This window comes from Silene latifolia, chromosome 6 (genome assembly GCF_048544455.1).
Source record: "Silene latifolia isolate original U9 population chromosome 6, ASM4854445v1, whole genome shotgun sequence".
Taxonomy (NCBI): domain Eukaryota; kingdom Viridiplantae; phylum Streptophyta; class Magnoliopsida; order Caryophyllales; family Caryophyllaceae; genus Silene; species Silene latifolia.
In genome coordinates this window covers 42,201,446-42,209,147 of record NC_133531.1, presented here as the reverse complement: position 1 = coordinate 42,209,147, position 7,702 = coordinate 42,201,446, and positions in this window count along the sequence as shown.

Genomic DNA, 7,702 nt, shown 5'->3' with positions numbered 1-7,702 from the left:
TAGGAACAAAACGCGCCTCGCGTAACCCCACGTGTCGCTCCTGTGGCACGAAATAAACGGCCCATGGCCAAGCTAAATAAAGCTAACGTCACCTTGCTCTTGAATTTTGACAATTTGTCATCCTCATATCATAAAATAAATTGAATTGCATTTTAGGAGTAAGTAAAAAGCTCATGCTTATTTTCTAGTTCACTACAAGCTCTTGCTTAGAACAATTATTCTTTTACATTTACTTGAACTACGCGCAAGGGTTTGATTTCATTTTTTTAAATGAATACGTAGGCAATCCTTCACAGCATACAACCCATTATTTTAAATGTAAATAGAAGGACATTTGCATATGCATTTAGAATTCGACAAGAATAATAATAGAAAATCCCAGCGGTTTCATAACCAATCAACCTCTTTTATTTCATTTCTTTTTAATAATAATATGCTACATAATAGAAATAAAGCTAAAAAAAAAGGCTAGGGATCTAAAAACCCCACCTTCTTATTATAAACAATAATAATAATAATAAATAATAATAAAGACTCAGGCTATTCTTCCATTTTCCCTTTGCCTTTGTCATTTTTATCATATTTCTTGTCTCGACCTCGAGCCGGACGCTCTTGCGCCACTTCAGACCTAATCACCAATGGTCTCTCTCGTGGTCTTGCCTTACCATTCTTGTCAACCACCTTTTCCACGGCAGGAGAAGTCTTCGGTTTCTTTGAAGGATGAACAACTCGAAATCCGACTTCTTCTTCTCCCTCTGTCAGATGCTTCTCTTTCTCCTTTTCTACATCACGAACCTCGTAGTCAACAGGCTCGCGCTTCCTCAATCTCTCGCGCTCCTCCGGTGTAGTAGCTTTCCTCCACCGCGTATAGGAATCAGACACCCATAGAGCACTAACAGAAGAATTCAAAAACCACACGTTTCTTTGAGCCCATTTGATGGCCCATTCTCTTCGTCTCTCAGTGGTAAGGGGCATAGCGGTCTGCGGGACGATATCAAGCTTCAGAATCGTTTGCTTCAATCCAATCTGCCTCAACAACCTCTCTGGGAAGATGCATATCATAAAATCCAAGCCAGGAATGCGCAACGATCGGGTAGGATCCAAGGACGATACTCCAGTGACAGATTTGAGATGCCACCATGGTACGATCCATCTAATCAGGGGACCATCATCACTTTTCAGTTTGTTCTCCCAATAGTTGCAGACTCGAGTGAAGTCCACCATGTAAAGTCTAGTCCTCATTGCAAGTGAGCGAGCATGATAAGCAGGAACATTAACTGGGGGCTCGATCAATCGAAGACGCTCCATAAGCCAGACCTACCAAAACGGAGGTATTAGAAAAAAAAAAATCGAAAAAAAAAGGAAATAAAAAAGATTCGTTCTGTTACCTGCAATATGATGGTACTTCCCAAATAAGGAAGGTCGCGATTGGCTTTCATGTTATCTAACCCCAATAGGATCTCTCCTAAACACAGGCAAGCTGGGCTCCTGCGCAGCTCCATTTGCTCAATTAAGCTCAAGTAACGAGGGTCACCTCTCAAATCCTCATCAACACGCCCTTGAAGGACATATACATGCAGTAGGCAAAATCCGAATGCCCTTCGCCTTGCAACATAGGAAATGGTAGGATCTTCCCTGTTTATGAATCGATCGATGAAGTCCAACATTCGCACTCCTTTTGAGGTCACAAGACGGTCAACCTCAGCTCTTGTCAACCCAAGAAAATCTCTGAACTTATTCTTATACCCTTGAGAAGTAGAGGGTATAGCAGGCAAATGTTCCGGGTCCCAACCACCGATCGCAGCAATTTCTTCGGGAAACGGGAAAATATCGCCTCCAGGAAAGGCAAATACGTGATAATTCGGGTCCCAATAATCAAGACAAGCATCTAGGAACGGTTTGACTACCTTGACCAGCTTCAAACTCAAGATCGATCCAAAATTATAGGCGCCCATATCGTGTTTCTCCACATTAGAGAACTCATTTATCCACTCTTTCAGACGGATTTCAAGAGTATTCATGATGTATACTTAATTAGAGAGCTTTTATGTAATAAGATGAGAGAAAGACGGAAAAATTATGTGAATAAAACCTCCCTCGACGTCTATATTTATACCAAAAGCTGTTTCCTAAAATCTGTCAGGATAGACACACTGGGGAACAGGCGTAGCACCTGCTGCGCCTCTTCAAAAGGACGCAGCTCCTGCTGCGCCTCTTCCTAAGCCTTCTTTCTATGATTTTCCGCGTTCGATCTTTCCTAATTCCTCCAAGGATAATTTTCTATTCATACGGGTTATTATTTTGGTAAATCCGTCAAATTACCATGTTGCGCATTTCCTAAATTCCACGGGCACGCATTTCAAGGCAATATCGGCATTTTCGTCATTTCAGCACACTTATACATTTTTTTTAATTTTCTTTTTTTGGGAAATCATTTCACCAATTTAGATATTCATTTTCGAACTTACACATTTCTTTTTTTAAATTTTCTTTTTTTGGGGGAATTATTTCACTCCCATTCCATTTCACATTTCAAACTTATATGTTTCTATTTTTTTTCTTTTTTTAGGGGGTAACCCTTCCTACCGTCCGGTTATTTTTAGTAAATTTTTTGCATTTTCGAGTCTTTGTCTTGCGCTAATTTAGGCCATGTGTACAAATATGTGTTTTATGTGCAATTTCTTTCGGCAGCATGACGACATAAACCGTCATCTACCAAACATATTCAAAGCTAACCTGCAAGTACAAACAAAGGAACCCAGTAGCAAAGGCACTCAGGCCATCATATATACAACCAAAAGGGTATATGTACACCAAACTGGGGGCTCGAGCCCGAAACAAAGTGTATAAAGTGCAAAAGGAAGGTTCCAAAATGTACAAAAGTCTGTGAAGTACAGCCAACAAAAACAATAGACAAACTACAGCTGGTCGCCGCCTAGCTCAGCAACTCTCGCCTCGAGAGCAGCGATCTCGGCGTCGCGGACCTCTAGCTCCCTCAGCAGGCGAGCCGTCTCCTCTCGGGACTGGGCAAGCTCTCGCTCCAAGTCACGCTCCCTCTGCAAATGCAAGAATTGGCTCATGTCAATCGTTTCAAACATAAGGAAAGTTAGAAAATTCAAAAATGAAGTAAACGGAAGGTTCATACCTGACGTCCTCGACCGCCAGCAAGTACCTCGATGGCAGTAGCCCGTAGCCGGTTGGCTACCCTCCACAAAGCCACGAACCGGGATGGCTCAACTTACATTTCAAGGATCCTCAATAATCTGATAAGTTTAAACAAGTGTATTCTTGTACGAAAGCTGATTCAATTGGGGAGCATACCCTCCGAATTAGATGCTGCCACTCGCCTAGACCAGCATCTCTCACCGCCGCGTCAAAGTCGCGAACCTCGGAGATCGTCGTGATCCCCATCGCATCAGTGTACTCGAGGGTCTCGAGGTACGCTGGGGGCTCGATGCCCGCCACCTCAACCTCCTGCAAAATTCAAATGGTTTTCATTAATTGATGATCATTCATCATGTTTTCATGTCAATCGAAAAACAATAAAGCACTTACCGCGACTGGCCAGTACGCCAACCTCCCATAGAGGAACGCCGAGTAGTCCTCACCAGGAAGAAGGGGGGCGTCGCCACCGACGCCAGCTAAGTCAGCCTCCCTCTCAGCATCGGAAGGCTCCCTGAACATCGTCCGAGAAGGATCGATGGGAACAGTCAAGACATCTCGGGAGTACTGACGAGCCAAGCGCTCGCCCAAGTACCACACAGGACCCATCGACGTCCTCAAAAGCAACCGGCTCGAGCTCTTAGGTCGAAGGACCTCAGCCACAAAAGGAGGAGCGCCAGTGTAGTCCGCCCAAGGCCTGGACATCCACTATGAAAAGCAAACAAGAGGTCATTCATATAATCGGTTCCGAAAGAGAGCAATGAAAAAGTAAACAAAGAAAAGTGGCTCGAAGATACTCACGCCGTCCAGCTGCGGAGCGTTCACGTCCCGTCAACAGGCGTCGTGGAAGGAACGCTGGCTCTTCATGCGACATATCATCCAATCCCTCACGACGGGATAAGCTCTCTCCCCTGGCTCCGTCCTCTTGGGCGCGAGGCTCGGAAAGTAGGAGTACACCCATGCCCGTAAAACAAGATAGTCAATAACGATCTTTCGTGATTCGATAAAGAAATGATCTTTCATGAAAAGAAATGGAGGTTCATACCTCCAACAACAGTCCAGGACCAACAGTAGCAGGAGAAGTCCCCTTCTCTATCAACTCCGGACGTACCATGGCCCTCATATAGCGAATGAGGACCGCAAAGCCAGCAGTGACCCAGTCCCAACGGCCTAGGTCACCCATGTCAGAAAGAAAGGGAAGAATCTTCATCGACAGCCTCTCTCCCTTGTCTCCGAGGTAGATCGAAGACAAGAACCACCAGAGCCACAAATGAGCTCTCTGCTCGACAGTGCAAGGAGGAGGAGCCGTCTCCCTCCCATCAATCACCACCATCGCCGGTCTCTTTCACGCAAAGTAATCCCGAACATAGGAACTAGGCACCAACCCGGGAACCGCAGCAGCCTTCGGCATCAGGTTCCAGCCGATCAAGCTCCTAGCCTCAGCCGAGTCCACCCTCATGGCTGTCTCCGGCCACACCACCACCTCAGTCCCGCATGGCAAGCCAAAAATCATGCCGTAGTCCTCCAACGTGACCCCAACCTCACCGGAAGGCATGTGAAAGGTAGAGGTCGTGTCCCAGAACCGATCCAGGAAGGCTCGAACCAGGCTAAGGATAGCCCGAATCTTCCTCCTCGTGATGTCTCTCCAAGCCTGTACCAAGGCACCAAACGCTCCTCGCTCGATGATGGCCCGCTCCTCTGCCGACAGTCTCTCGTAGGCCCCCATCATCGTCGTGTAACCCGAGAAAGACCTGATCTTCCCGGCCTCCTATTTTGATTCGAAGCAAGAGCTATCTTTAGTTCGAATGAAAGGGAAAAGGAATAGAAAATAGAAATGAAAGAAGATGAATGAAAGAGTGATGAGTTCAAGTTACTAAGCTCTTCACCGTCCTGTAGGACAGGTGACCCTCCGCAGCCCAAATGAGGTGTCTGCTATCCCAGCTCTCAGCCAACTCAGGCGCTCCCCTCAGCTGGTGACCACCTCGTCCAACGTTGGCCCGCCTCGGGGTCTCCTCCTCCTCAACAACCTCCTCCTCGACGACCTCGTCCTCAGCAGCTGCCACTGCAGCAGTGAAAGCCTTCTCTAACTCCTCCTCAAGCGTACGAGAAGGGTTAAGAACCGTGTCCACGTCCATGGTAGCTCTCCCTGACGTAGAAGCCTCATCACCTGCAAAATTAAAGTGAATTTAGGCCGCGTCAAGTGATGACAAGCCTTAATTAGGGGATTTTCGAGTTTCCAAAGCTCCGAAATCGCTCTTTTCTCGCCATCTTTGGCCAATTTTCCCACAAACCCATCCGCTCATGTGGTAATTTGGGTCAAGTCAAGCCTAAGTTGAAGCCTAGTCATGGGTTCGAGTCGAAATTTCGACAACATTTCGTTATAACGACGATTATGCCCTAGAAAAGTGTCCTGAAAGGCCGTCACAAATCAAAAATCCGAAATGGTAGGAAGTTTACCCATCATATGAGGATTCCAAATACCAAGTTACATCGCAAATGGGCAATCCTAAGGCTATTTCAAAGCAATATACAGTTTAGCTGTGAGACCGTCCCAATTTCACTCAAATGCTCAAAACTCAACGAAAATTCGAAATAAATACATGGTTACGATCCTGATACTACCAATTATCCATCTGCAAGGTCAATTTTACAAGGCAAAATCATTTGGGGGGAAAAGCCCCAAATTTTCGACTTTTTAGGGTTGAAAAACCCTGATTTGTCGATCCAATTTGATCAAATACGGAAGATTAATGCAAAAAGTAATATACATACCTCGATTAGTCATGGCAAATGCAAGCTTTTAATCAAATTTTGGCGAGAAATGGTTGGAATTTGAGAGAGAAATTGAGATTTTATGTTTCAAAATTATGAAATGAATCCCGTGTTTCATCGAGTTTTTACTCAGGAAAGCCGCACTTAGGAAAAGACGCAGCTCTTGCTGCGCCTCTTCCTCAGTTTCCCTCCAAATGAATTTTTGAAAATTCGTTATAAGTTCGTTATTTGTGGGCCTATCTTTGGTGCGCCTCTTCCTTGATACCACACATCGTATATTTGGTCCATTTGACATTTGTTCTTCGCCCAGACCCGCATTTCCAAGCACACTGCAAACTGTCGTAATATATATATTTTTTTACCAAGACTTTGCTTGCCACAACGAGCGGATATTTCCTGACAGGTGTTTTGACACACCTTTATTCTGTTCCCCCAGCGAGAGTACACAGACAGCCAATCGTCCCTCTCGAGACATGGAGATCAGTTCCCGGTTCTGTTCCCCCAGCGAGAGTACACGGACAGCCAATCGTCCCTCTCGAGACATGGAGATCAGTTCCCGATTATGTTCCCCGACGAGAGTATACGGACAGACATTTGTCCCTCTCAACACGTGGAGAGAAACATCGACCCCAAGCTCTTCCGAAGTTTGTTTGAAAGCCGACCCGAGCAGATTTCTCCTAGCAGTTCCTGCCTACGTCCTGCTGCCTCTTCCAATATCACGTTTTATTTCCCCTTGGAGTTTCAAGGAATTTCAGGTATGGTCTCTTCTTATAGCTGGCGAGCCTCCTTACGTAGTCTAATGGATTTTAAATGACCCTCCCCGATAGTCGACAGACTCTAAAATGTTCTCGACGACAAGTCCTTGGTTCAGACCCTTTGAACCGCCTCGCGTCGCCATAGTCGTCAGGTTGTAATGTTCGATTGACCTGATGGCTATACTTTGACTTTCGCCTTGTCCAAGCCTCAGTCAAAGTGGGTGCTCTGTAGATACCTCATTTCTTCACCTCCCGCAAACCACCCGGTGATGATTGGGCCGCATGTTTGGTACACGGAACGATTTGTGACAGTTCGTAAGTTTATCGTCAAGTGACAGCTCAAACACTTGTGTCTACCTCATAGTCATCATGTACGCGCCGATACGTTCGTTTTAACAGTAATTAGAGTACATTTGGAGTCCGGGTCAAAAAACCGTCTTCATTTTCTAATAACCGTTTAAAATACCGAGTCAGAATGTTCTGGAATGTTCCGGATATTTCTATTCCATATTTTCCAATCCTTTAATCTTTGGTAAAATATATCCCGAAATTATCATATAAAATATTAAGGAAATAAGATTAATCCGCTATTTCATAATAGAAACACGGAAATCTTTCTTCCGCAGGAGGAAACCACTGAGGAAAAGACGCAGCAGGTGCTGTGCCTCTTCCAAGAGACGCAGTGCTTGCTGCGCCTCTTCCTCAGTCCTTTTCTGCGTATTTTTTGTATCTTTTCGAGATTCACTTCCAAAGTTTCTCCGAAAACTCTAATTTCCGTCGTGTGATTAGTATAATAGAGACCTTCGGTCTCACATATTTCTCACGCGAGTGTCCTCCATTCTCTTCTCCCTTTGCATTCTAAGACCACGCTCTTACTTTTTGGCGTCTACGTGCTTGAACTTTCCACGTAAGCTCAGATCTTTCTGAGTACCAGCGTCATTTTGCATGACCGACCAATTTGATCAACTCCACAATCAATCAACTTAATCAATCTGTTTAATTCCTCTTAGAGG